This window comes from Benincasa hispida, chromosome 6, assembly GCF_027475165.1.
Source record: "Benincasa hispida cultivar pf3 chromosome 6, pf3_genome.v1.1, whole genome shotgun sequence".
In the NCBI taxonomy this organism is placed as follows: Eukaryota; Viridiplantae; Streptophyta; class Magnoliopsida; order Cucurbitales; family Cucurbitaceae; genus Benincasa; species Benincasa hispida.
The window spans coordinates 10,599,490-10,613,715 of NC_143483.1; positions in this window are offsets into that span (position 1 = coordinate 10,599,490).

Sequence of the window (14,226 nt, forward strand, 5' to 3'; positions counted from 1 at the left end):
TGGGGATTTGTAGTGGAGACTGCAGTTTATATTTTGAACAACGTTCCCTCAAATAGTGTTTCTGAAACACCTTTCGAGTTATGGAGAGGCCGTAAAGGTAGTTTATGCCACTTAAGAATTTGGGGATTTTCGGCCCACGTGCTTGTGGCTATCCCTAAAATGTTGGAACCTCATTCGAATGTTTACCTATTTATAGCCTATCCCAAAGAAACAATGGGTGGATACTTCTATGATCCAAGTGAGAACAAGGTGTTTGTATAGACAAATGTTATCTTCTTGGAAGAAGACCACATACGGGATCATAAGCCATGAAGTAAGCTTGTTTTAAATGAAATTTCTAATGAGACTACTAAGAGTTCAACAAGAGTTGTTGAACAGATTGATCGATCAACAAAAGTTATTGATTTCGGTTCATCTAGTCAACCATCTCAAGAGTTAAGACTGCATCGACGTAGTGGAAGGGTTGTGAACCCACCAGAACACTACATGGGTTTAACTTAAGCCCAAAACATCATATCTAATGATGGGGTAGAGGATCCATTGTCTTATAAGCAAGCAATGGAGGATGTTGACAAAGATGAGTGGATTAAAGCCATGAATCAGGAAATAGAGTCTATGTACTTCAATTCCGTTTGGGAACATGTGGATCAGCCTAATGGGGTAAAACCTGTAGGTTGTAAGTGGATCTAAAAGAGGAAAAAAGATGTAGATGGAAAGGTGCAGATCTTTAAGGCTAGACTTGTGGCAAAGAGTTATACCTAGGTCGAGGAAGTGGACTATTGATGACATGCAGAAATGCATGCCATCTTAGTTCTTTTACTTAGAATTATGAAGGTTGTTAGGCAGAAATTTCGTTGATCATGACAAAAATTAATGAGAAAAGGAGTTTGCGTCGATCAGCATGGTGAATCTCAGCTAACCCATTACTTTGTGTTAATTGTGCGTTCAATGTTCTATTTTTGTAGCCAATGCAGGAAATAAATGCAAACACAGAAACCGAACCATCACATAGATGACTACATGTGGAGAAACACTCCATCAATGCATCGATCAATGCATGGATGTTGCGGTAATCAGCCATATGCGTCCATTGAATGGGAGTTGCACTCGTCAAGCGATTGTGGTCATCATGTAGAGTTGCAGTGTTATGCAAATGCGGCCATTGAATGATTGCGGCTACGCGACAATGCATTCTAATGGGACCAATGCAAGGTAGGTGGAATGAATGCATCAATGCATCTACCTCGAGAAAATCCAAAGTTGATGTTGACATTTCACCTACCACGCCGTTGGTGGCAGAGGATCATAAAGGACGAATGCACCGAACGTTAGACTCAGAGCAGTCCAATTAATGTTGTCGGCGGCCAAGCTCTATAAATAGAAGCCGATGAGCTCAAATTCATTTAATACAGGGTTTTCGCCCAAGGTTGAATCCAAGGTTTTCACTTGAGGGTCTCCTGGGGCGAATCCTTGTGATCCAGACAAAATGCGTGAGAAGACACTAAGAGTTCTTCACCTCCTTCATCCATTCCGAGTGACGATCGGAGCCTTCGATCGAAGCTAGATCTCGAGAGAGTCAGCTCTTTCGCCCATCCAGGGCACCACCGACAGCCTTGACGCACATCCGCTGGAAGCAAAGCTTTGCTTCCAGCTGTCATTTCTTTTTCCTTTCTTTTCCCTACATTGTATTGTATGACATTTTGGAATTAAGAAATTAATACAATCTGTTTTCAATGCACTTCTCTATTTCCTTCAACTCCATCTCCATTTTCTTTGCTTAGCATCTTTACTTTCATTGCAACACTTAGTGGGATTTTGGTTGACTAGGGTTTCCTTTGCGATCACTCTTAAGTTTTACAATGAAAACATCTCCGTATTTTATCTATTTCTCATACATTTATTTGATGTCAAGGTTTGTCTCATCTCTACCTTTCATGCATAATCTCATTATGTTGTCTGATAGATAGGAGTAAGAGTAGGATTAACTTAGCAACATCCCCTTTATTCTTTTATTCAACCGCTGCATGCACATCACTGCAAACATATAGTTACAAGTCCCTGTGTTCGACCTCGGATTACTCGAGAAATTTGTGTTCATGTTATACTTGGCGTGAATGCAAGAAAACTTGTGGCAGGACGCATGGTCATTGTATACATTCGTTAACACAATTTTCATTCCAACGCATAACCATCGACGCATGATTATCAACACATATCTTAGGAACATGTATCGCATAATGCATCCACGGGATTTTGGTTGTCGAGTAAAAATTGACTTCCAATTTCCGCACACCAAGTTTTTGGCACCGTTGCTGGGGACTTGGCAACTAAATGTTTGTTAAGTTTTGTGTCTCTGCGAGCAAACTTTTTATCTTGGGTGTATTGCATGTTAAGTTTTGTGTCTCTACGAGCAAACTTTTTATTTTAGGTGTATTGCAGCTTGTGCGACCAGGTTGCAAACAATATTGAAGTGTAGGCGATGCACTCAAAGACAGTATTGACCCCAAGGTAGAAGGGCAATTAGTTGCAAAAGAGCCGAAGGCAATTCTAAGCTCATGGTGGCCAACATGCGCCCAACAATTGCCGGAAGTTCCAATGGTCAAGGCAACTTGACCCAAGCAATTGAGAGTCATCTCCTGCATGGAAGACTCCTTGCGGTGGCAACACTCTTATTTTTTTTCAGGGACGTCTTCTACTCTATCTTTACTTTGCTTTCTTAATGTAGATTATTTTTTTTTTATTGTTATTTTGGATATATGGCTGCTTCCTTGGTTTTGGGTACGTTTGCTCTTATAGGTGCAACAATAAGTCTCCTCGGTTCGTAGTTCAATGGAAGAATTCCTTTCACCCTTCAACGCAAGGCTTCAATCATGTGGATTCCAACACATGAGCGCATGCGTTGTTCCGCCTAAGGTCTTTTCTTGTTATCTTGTATACCTTATCTTTTTAAAATTCTCTTTTTCCCGATTGCATTGTTTTGCGATGTTTCTATGATGGTACGTATAGTTCACCGCATTTTCTAACTAATCAACGCAAGGAGTTCTTTACTTTTATTAGCTTCTTCAAATTTTGAAAGTCTTAAGTTTTATTTTGCGCAAACCTGTGTTCAAACATTTATTATCGCATTCTTGTAATTTTGTTTTTAGCTTTGCGGTGAGAACGCTGCCAACCTCTAAGTTTGGGGGTGGCAGCGGTCTCGGAGAATTACGTTCATTATATTGCGATCATTTGAAAAAAAAAACAAACAAAAAAAGAAAAAGAAAAAAAAAAGTTGAAGTGAGATTTTGGGAATAATAACTCCACTGTCAACGCAATGGGGAAATCCATGTTGATAAGAGTTAAGCTGTGAAAGGCACTTGCTTGAAGTTGGATGTTCGCATGACACACGTGGAGGCAAGCCAAAACGAAGGCAAGTCGCCAGGATCAGCGCATTAGTGCAACTCCTCTGTCCGGCGCAAGCCAAAACAAACGAGACAAGAGTTGAGTTGAATATGGAACGCAACCGAAGTTGGATGCCCGCATGACACACGTAGGGGTAAGCCAAAACGAAGGGCATAACCAGGTTCAACGCCGCATGTGAATAAGCCATCCCAAATTTTTGAAGTATTTTGAATGAACGCAATCTCAAAAGCTAAACACAAAGTTGCGGTGAATGAATAAAAATTTTTTTAACAAAGGCTTGCCAGATTTAACTTAAACAAGATCTTTTTGAAGAAGCAACCAAAGTGGAGGAGAGCATTGCGGTGATGGTCAAAGGTGTGTGTAAATTATATTCTGAGAAGCTAGCCATCACAAAAGAAAGCATGAATGTGAGTTAGAATTTCTTGAGTATAACGCATGCTTGAGGACAAGCATGATTATAAGTTTGGGGGTGTGATGACATGCAAAAATGCATGCCATCTTAGTCTTTTACTTAAAATTATGAAGGTTGTTAGGCAAAAATTGCGTCGATCATGATAGGAATTCATGAGAAAAGGAGTTTGCGTCGATCAGCATGGCAAATCTCAGCTAACCCATTACTTTGCGTTAATTGTGCGTTCAATGTTCTATTTTTGTAGCCAATGCAAGAAATGAACCCAAACGTGGAAACCGGACCATCGCATAGACGATCACATGCGGAGAAACACTCCACCGCAAGGCAAATGCATCGATCAACGCATGGATGTTGCGGTAATCAGCCATATGCATCCATCGCATGGGAGTTATGCTCGTCAAGCGATTGCGGTCATCATGTAGAGTTGCAGTGTTAAGCGAATACAGCCATTGAATGATTGTGGCTACGCGAAAATGCATTCTAATGGGATCAATGCAAGGTAGGTGGAATGAATGCATCAACGCATCTACCTCGAGAAAACCCAAAGCTGATGTTGACATTTCACCTACCACGCCGTTGGTGCCAGAGGTTTAGAAAGGACGAATGCACCGAAAGTCAGACTCAGAGCAGTCCAATTAATGATGTCGGTGGCCAAGCTCTATAAATAGAAGCCGATAAGCTCAAATTCATTTTATCTAGGGTTTTCGCCCAAGGTTGAATCCAAGGTTTTTGCCTGAGGGTCGCCTGGGGCGGATCCTTATGATCCAGACAAAATGTGTGAGAAGACGCTGAGAGTTCTTCACCTCCTTCATCCATTCCGAGTGACGATTGAAGCCTTCGACCGGAGCTAGATCTCGAGAGAGTCAGCTCCTCTGCCCATCCATGGCACCACCAGCAGTCTTGACGCACATCCGCTGGAAGCAAAGCTTTACTTCCAACTGTCATTTCTTTTTCCTTTCTTTTCCCTACATTGTATTGTATGACATTTTGGAATTAAGAAATTAATACAATCTGTTTTCAATGCACTTCTCTGTTTCCTTCAACTTCATCTCCATCTTCTTTGCTTAGCATCCTTACTTTCATTGCAAAACTTAATGGGATTACTTAGGTATTGGAATAGGAATATGAAACATATAGCAACCCACCGAGAGGTGTGCGTTGCGTGAGTATGTGAGTAACCTTACTTGCTTAGTGTGAAGCTGTTGCAATGCCTGTCTATAGGCTAACGCATTGTTTGTTTATGAGTGAAGTCAACAACAATCAACTGCTCGGGAGGATAAGTGGTTGGATGCATTAAGCAAGGTATGCGTTGTTCACTAGGGATAGTAACAATCTTGCATCAACCAAGTTCATGCGTTTGTCTTGTCTTATGTTGTGCCCAACACCCCTTTAGATCTACTCGAGAAAGAGTCTAAAGAAAGAACCTAATGACTCGAGAGAGCTAGGTTAGAATCTAGACTCGAGAAAGCGAGATTAGATCGGCATAAGCAAGAGATAGGAACTTAGAGATAAGCTCTGTTTATCAACACTGCATCGCATACATCCTAGGAATAGGAATGATGATATGTGGTCGCCTTATTTGTGTATCATCGCATAGATAAGAATTAGAGGCTTATCTGTAGGCCTTATAGACACCTCTGCACATACATCGCATGCGTTCTAGCATTAGAAGCCGTAGCATTCGCACTGAGAGGTGGTTTACTATTGTATGAGTGTTGCATAATCGCATTAGTTTGCGTTGACTAGGGTTGCCCTTGTGATAACTCTTAAGTTTTGCAATGAAAACATCTCCGCATTTTATCTATTTCCCATACATTTATTTCATGTCAATGTTTGTCGCATCTCTACCTTTCATGCATATTCTCATTGCGTTGTCTGATAGATAGGAGTAGGAGTAGGATTAACTTAGCAACATCTCCTTTATTCTTTTATTCAATTGTCGCATGCACATCACCGCAAACATATAGTTACAAGTCCTTGTGTTCGACCTCGGATTACCTGAGAAACTTTCGTTCATGTTGTACTTGAAGTGAACGCAACAAAACTTGTGGCAGGATGCATGGTCATCACATACATTCGTTAACACAATTTTCATTCCAACGCATGACCATCGACACATGACTATCAACGCATATCTTAAAAACATGCATCACATAATGCGTCCACGGGATTTTGGTTGTCGAGTAAAAATTGACTTCCAATTTCTGTGCACCAACTATAAGGAAACTTTCTCACCTGTTGTCATGTTAAAGTCTATCAGGATTCTCCTATCCATAGCCATATTTTATGATTATGAAATATGGCAAATGGACGTCAAGACTGCCTTTCTGAATGGTAATCTTGAGGAGACCATCTACATGGCTCAACAAGAAGGATTCATTGATCCAGATCAAGAGCAAAAGATTTGCAAGCTTAATAGGTCCATTTATGGACTGAAATAAGCATATAGATCTTGGAACATTAGATTTGATAGTGCAATCAAATCATTTGGCTTTGCTCAGGATGTTGATAAGCCTTGTGTTTATAAGAAAATCATCAACAGCTCAGTAGTTTTCCTTGTGCTGTATGTGGATGATATCCTACTGAATGGGAATGATGTAGGTTTTCTCACTGACATTAAGAAATGGCTAGTTTCCCAATTCCAAATGAAAGATTTGGGAGAGGCGTAGTTTGTTCTAGGGATCCAGATCATAAGGGATCGTAAGAAAAAAAAGTTGGCCTTGTCTCATGTATCGCACATTGACAAGATGTTCATCAGGTACTCGATGCAGAATTCCAAGAGGGGTTTATTACCTTTCAGGTATGGAATTATTTTGTCTAAGGAAAAGTGTCCTAAGACACCTCAAGAGGTTGAGGAAATGAGAGAATTCCCTATGCATTGGTTGTTGGTAGCCTCATATATGCAACGCTATGTACTAGACCTGATATTTTCTATGCAATAGGGATTGTCAATCGTTATCAGTCCAATCCAAGATTAGATCACTGGACAGCGGTCAAAACGATCCTCAAGTATCTTCGGAGAACGAGGAACTATATGCTCGTGTATAGAGATAAGGATTTAATCCTTATAGGATACACAAACTCTAACTTTCAAACTAATAAAGTTTCTCGGAAATCAATATCAGGGTTAGTGTTCACTCTGAATAGAGGGGCTGTAGTTTGGCGAAGCATCAAGCAGGGATGCATCGCAGACTCCACTATGGAAGCCGAATACATAGCCATTTGTGAAGTTGATAAAGAGGTTGTTTGGCTTAGGAAGTTCCTTACTGATTTTGAAGTTGTTCCAAATATGTCTTTGCCGATCACACTCTATTGTGATACCAGCGGGGCTGTGGCAAATTCTAAGGAACCTTAGAGTCACCGAAGAGGCAAACGCATCGAACGGAAGTATCATTTGATCAGGGAGATTGTGCATCGCGATGATGTGATAGCCACAAAGATCGCGTCGGAGCACAACGTTGCTGATCCGTTTACAAAGGCTCTCATGGCTAAAGTGTTTGAGGGTCATCTGGAGAGTCTGGGTCTACGAGACATGCGACACCTTGTCTAGGGAAAGTGGGAGATGATATTAGGGTATAGAGTATGCCTTAGTTTATTGTATATTGTATATTTTTGTATTGTACATTAGTCTCTCGAGGTATTAGGACAAGCAGAAGATTGTTGGGATTGGTGTCCTAATTCTCCCGGTGGTCTCGTAGTTTGTAAACATTTTGTAAACATATTGTTATTAATAAAATAAATGTTATTTTATAAGCATTTACTCAAATCCAATAAATTAAGATCCATGGTTATTTCATGTAACTTAAGCATGTATGTGGAGACATACAAGTGGATCATGTCTTAAGTAATAACCTAAATGGTCTGTAGTAGATGGATAAAGGAGGGATACCTTATCCTAATGACACTATGGATAGGACCCACTTTGTAGATGTTACAAGTGTTGTAAAGTGTTGCAAATGGTCTGATCCTGACCATTCATGTGGAGACATGCGAGCGAGGGTATCCTATACAAAGAGTTTGTATAAAATCGGACCACGAGATGATTAGTCTCTTTATATAACGCCGTTGATAATTAAGATTTACATTTCACTAGAATGACCATAGGTGACATGACCTTAATCCGAAGTGTTAGAAATGTCCTAGAACTCGCAGTTCATAAATTTTGTGTTAAACATTCTATTTATCAATAAAATATTATTGAGTATTTTATTCAATAAACTTGTTGACTTTGCATTCTATTAAGAAAATCCTATAAATATATCCATGGCTATAAAATGAATACTTTAACTTTATGTGGTGATATAAACAGGATCAAGTTAATAGTATATAGCCTAAATGGTGTATAAGTATATGAATGAAATTGGGTATCTCATCCTGATAACACTATTGGATGCAGCCCATTTTGTATAGGTAATACAAATGATGTGATCCACAAATCATTCATGTAGAGATATGTGAGTGGGGGCATCCTATGCAATGAGTTTGCATATAGACTGGACCACGAAATAGTCACTTTTCTTTATAACGACCGTTTACTGTTAAAACTGACTATTTCATTTTTAAGTAACCTAGGATAACTCGATCTTAATCCTGAGCCAGCTATGAACTCCTGTTTATTTGAGATTATTCTTTGATCTGCATGGGTGAGAGTAGTCCAGCAACACTGCTCAATAAACCTTCCATTTTGGGGATAAGACCAGATGAATAGCTGGGGACATAGCCCTGCAAGATGGAATTCACTTCTACCCATTTTAGGGTTAGCAGATAAGTTGTTCTCTTAAGTATTGATTCCAGGTCTTGAACAATCGGGGTCCCACCTTCTCATGATAGAGAAAGGACATGATTCATAAGTAGTATTATGAATCGAATTGTTCTTTAGAGGATCAGTGGGAACTTAAGGAACGAGATGTATTTACAATGGTAAAACGATAATTTTGACTCAACTGTAATTATGAACGACCTGTGAAGGATCAACTTACTGATTATAGTTTATATGGACAGAAATATATCTACAGTGAGGAGAGTGCAACTATCAAGCTATAGTGGTGTGTCTTGATAGTTAACGAATAATAATTAATTCGCTTAAAGAGTTTTAACGAATTAATTACAGATCGTTGGAGCTCATGATCTGTAGGTCCATTAGGTCATTCTACTAGCTCATTAAATTGGAATAACAAATTGAGTATTGATATATGAAATTCGGGTTACGAATTTGAAATGTTAAAATTTAATTTTAGGGTTTTTGATTGATTGTATATGATACAATTATGAACGTTTAATTTAATTAAAATTAAACGAAATTTGAAAATCAATTAATATTTAAATTATGATTTAAATATAAAATTTATTTATTGGTGATATTGATATTTTATTAATTTAATATTTAGATATTAAATTAATATTATTTTAATTAAAAAGTTTAATTAAAAATCATTTAAAAATTGGTTTTATATAAATTAATTAATTTAAATAAAATCATTTTTTGAAATCATTTTAGGTAATGGGTTTTTCCAATTTTAGGAAAAACCCACTAACATGTTTGATGGAATATCATCAAATTTCAATTGATTTTGGTGATGATCTTCAAGCTGGAGCTGTCCACCATGCAACCCTATACATTTGCATGTTATTTACCTATATATTGAAGCTCCATGCATGAAGATCAGAGAGGATGTTGAAATATATTTTCTGAATTGATAACCTGAAAACCCTACTCTCGTTCTTCATCAATTCAACTTGTTCAAGTGTTTCCACCACACATTCCAGCTTGAGCATAATAGAGAAGATCTCGGTGGTAGTCCTCTCGGTGATTCAAGCTTTATATTGGTGTTTTTCAGCTAATTTCTTGGAGGAATCTCCAAAGGTAATATGTGTTTCAAACCCTCTTTTGAACATCATATCAACAGCATGCTTAAAACTCAAATTAAATGTAGTTTAAGTGCTTATTGATTCTGTAGTCTTCCGTTGCATGATATTTCATTCTTTCACGAAGTGAGTTGGGAACTCCTACTCATGAGAACAGTCCTTGTATGGGTGAGAGTGGCCAAATTGTCAACTCAACAGCCTACCATTTTGAGGATTGTCTGATTAGGGAGCTACGAACTCAGCTATACAAGACGGAAGTCACTCATTCACTGAAGCAAGAGTAAGTAGATAAATTACTCCCTTAAGGGTTGATTCCGGATCTTGAATATAGTGGCCATACCCTCTCCTGACCCGAGAGGATTTAGTCATAGTAGGACTATGACTATTGTTCATTCGAGGAATTAGTGGTGCTTAAGGAGTTAGATATAACTACATAGGACAAAACAATGAATTGGCCTAGTTGTACTTACGAGCGATTTGTGAAGGGTCATCACACTGTTGATTGGTCATATGGACACAAAAATATATCTATAGTGCGAAGAATGCAGCTGTCGGTCTTTGGTAGAGTGACCAACAATTATCGGATGGTGGATCTCGTGATTAAAGAGTTTAATCTTATTCACGTACCGTTGGAGCTTCAAGTTACAGGTCCATGAGGCCCCCTTGGTAGCTTAATGGATTCAAGTTGAGAATCAGATTTTGGGTTAATTTAAAGTGTTTAAATTAACAAGAGGAAATTCAATTATATGTGATATAATTGATATGATGTACTAGATACATTAATTAAATGAATTAATTTAATATGATTTATATTAAATACCATAAAATAGAAAAAGAACTATGGTTTATATGTTTCATATCAACTTTGATTCTCTATCAACCAATAATGTGGGACTATTAACATGATGAAATATTAAAACTATAGGTTATAAATATAATATGATAAATTGATTTTTATATTTATTTATAATATATTAATTATATGATAATTAATTATTCTTTTTCTCTAATAACCGAATTGAGTGGGAGATTATTAGAAGTTTATGGTAACTGTGAGATAAAATGTAAATTGTTTTCTAAATTCAAGAGTTGATGATTCACTCGAATTAATCTCACAAAAGACTATCGTGTAAAAGGGTTTTACTAAACGATAACATAGAGAACATACACAATTGAGTTACGAGTTTACTATACGATAGGCTTCATCTTTCTAAACGATCAAGTATTTCGTCTATACAATAGACAACATTCATCTCCCACTTACTCGATCGTCTACCTCTTACTTTCCTCAATCCAAAGTCATACAAAGTCGACAACTTCTGGATTCTCACACCAAGAATACCAAGGTAACCATTGTAGTGGTGTTCTAATTCCATTCGAGGATCGGGTTGAACTTGATTGTGATCGAGGTGCATCCAGTCGTTCGTTGAGATTGTGCTCTGATCGTTGCGTTCAAGTTCGTGATGTTGAACGAGTTGTTGAATGATCGAGGGATACTTGAAGAAGAGTTCTTCAAAGGTTTGCATACTCTATCCCTTGTTCAGTCTTTTAAAAAAGCATGTTGTAATTTTTTTATTATGCATAATCGTTTCTTTATAGACTGTAATTGTTGTGTTCTTTCTCAATGGGATTTGGAATGATCCGCTTCCAACTTATTGGATCTCTGTTTAGATTTCCTTCAACTAGCATATTTAAAAAAAAAAATTAACATGAAGAAATAAAGAAGTCATTGCAATTGCTGGAAATACTAGGCCCACTAAAGATTAAAAAAATATATAGGGTAAAGTGGTAAGAGTTGTCATAGAATTTTTACCTATTATTTATTGGTTGTTATAAAAGGTATCTTATAATTATACTAATTCATATATAATTGTACTAAGGGACTGTTTGAGGTGCAGAGTTGAGATAAGATGTCTGGAGTTCATATATCTGGAGTTCATATGTCTGTGGAGTTCATATATCTGTGGAGTTCGTATGTTTGTGTTTGAGGTGTAGAGTTCATATATCTAGGTATCTGATTCAGTTTTTTGAAACTTTTTTATTCAATAATATGCTTTTATGATTACTATTTTTTTAAAACCTTTTTATTCAATAATTCTACCTATCTTTGTTTGAGTAAAATATGGATTGTAATTTTTTCTTTTAATTTTTAAATTTTTTTTCTTTCTTTCTTTCTTTCTTTCTTTTTTGGGCAATGAACAACAATTAACTCATTACATTTCTAGTAGAAATATGTTTAAATAAAATGAGAAACCAAAGCGAAATCAAAACTTTTGGTTCTAGCTAAATTTTCTCCATGAATTTCATTATCATCTTCTTCTTTTTCTTCTTCTTCCTATTGTTGTTCTATATTTTTACTATATCATGATTTTTTTTAATTAAATCTTCCCCAATATCGTAACAGCCAATAAAATGTCACCACATTTCTTCAACAATTTTATTTTCATTTCCTCTAAATTTGGAGGATCATAAAAAAAAAAAAAAATCTTTATTTTTCACTAATTTTTGCTAGAAAATGTTCCAAGAATTTTTATTTTATTTTATGGGGATTTTTTTCTTTTTGTTATATGTTACATACTTTTCGTCTAAATATTCATAACACTCATTTTATATGTAAATTCAATTAAATAAAAATATTTTTTTTTACAAAATTTTACGTATAAATATTGCACTTAATATAGATAAAATAATATTTTTTATATAATCAACAACCCTTTAACATACTTTAGCACTCATCAGCCTTATCGTAGTCGGAAGTGGTTGACGAAGTTGATTATCGAAGATGTTTTTTTGCTGAAGTTTGTAGTTGGAGGTGGTTGTCAGAGCCTGAAGTTAGTTGCATGAAAGTGTATTAGAGTTGGTTGTCGTAGTTTGTCATCGGAGGTGATTTTCGAATCCCAAAGTTGGTTTGGGCAAAAAATGGTCGTCAAAGTTGATCATTGAAGATGATTTTCTTTGGAGATTGTAGTCGGAGGTGACTGCTAGAGCCCAAAGTTAGTCAGAGTTTGTCGTCGAAGGGGTTGTCAAAGCCCGAGTTGGTCGTCGAAGTTGTTCGCTCAAAGGTGATCATTGTAGGTGATTTTCATCGGAATTTGTAATCGAAGTTGGTCATCAGAGTTTGTTGTCGAAGCGAATTAGTTGTTAGAGTTGGTAGGCGAAGGTGGTCGTCAGAGTTGGGTTACTAGAGGTGGTTGTTGGAGGTCAGAATTGGTTGTCGGAGTTGATCGTACAAAGGTTGTCGGAGCTCGAAGTTGGTCGTCGGAGCTGTCTAGTGGTTGTCAGAGTCCGGATTTCGTCACCGGAATTCTCATCGAAGGTGGTTGTCGAAGCCCGGAGTTGGTCGCCAGAGTTGTCATCGGAGGTGGTTGTCGGAGTCGGAGTTAGTTCTTAGAGTGTGACAGTGGCCGATAGGTAGAGCCATTGAAAACATGGGAAGAAGGGACAGTTGGGATAAGTTGATAAAATATACCAACTCAACTCCACCAACATTTAAAGTTGGTGGGTCAAACAACGAGTTGGTATATTATATCAACTCAACTCATGTTGGTGAGTCAAACACTCCCTAAGTAATATCTATGTGATTATATATAGAAAAGGAATGAGGAATGTCAAATTAAATAAATAGACTTACTCATCTTTCGACATGAAATATACGTATCGTAATAGATTTTTGCATTATTTTAGTTATTATCTTGTCTTATCATTTTTTAAATAAAATTTAATAAAGATTTTCCTACAAATTCCCAAAAAGTTAGTTACAATCTGATTCAACAATAGGAATTCCTACTAAAACTTTGGAAGTAACAAATACAACATATACAAAATCTGCCTATATACCTTCTACCTCTATTAAAGTAAAATAAATAGTTGTAAAATCAAAATTATAATTGTTAATAACAAAATAAAACACGACCTTTATATCCAACAAATATACAATATATGAAACAAAAATATGTCTATTAAAGGAAGTAAAACAATGCTACTATACCTTCTGTCTCCATGAAAGTAACAAAAAATGAATAGCATTTTTAAATAGAGACATGACAGAAAAAAACAAGATTTATTTTAAGAAAATATAGAAATACCAACAACTGACTAAATACAAGGTATGCACATTACTAATCCTTACCTTCTAGGAAATAAGGTACACATTCATCTCTATTGCCCAAAAACATAAACATAAATCTACATCCTCCCTACAAATACAAATGTTTTCTTTTTTCTTTTCTTTTTTTTTTTAATACCTGATTGGTGTACGTTACTTGTGCATTGTTACAATGTGTAGACCGCATTTGAGATATTGTCAACCAAAGATTTTGTGAGCTGTCTTCTTTCTAAAGTTGTCACCGCCACTTATATTCGACAGCCTCACTGCTCAGATCTGATTGTCTACAGAGCTTTGGAGATTCTCATTTTTTAAAAAAATATTAATTTAAAATATCTCTCTTGAATCCCAATCCAATTTCTCCCACTACACATCAATCAAATATCCCAATCCCAATTCTATGCCTACATCTCCACTGCCTTCGCCCAAGAATGCTGAAAAT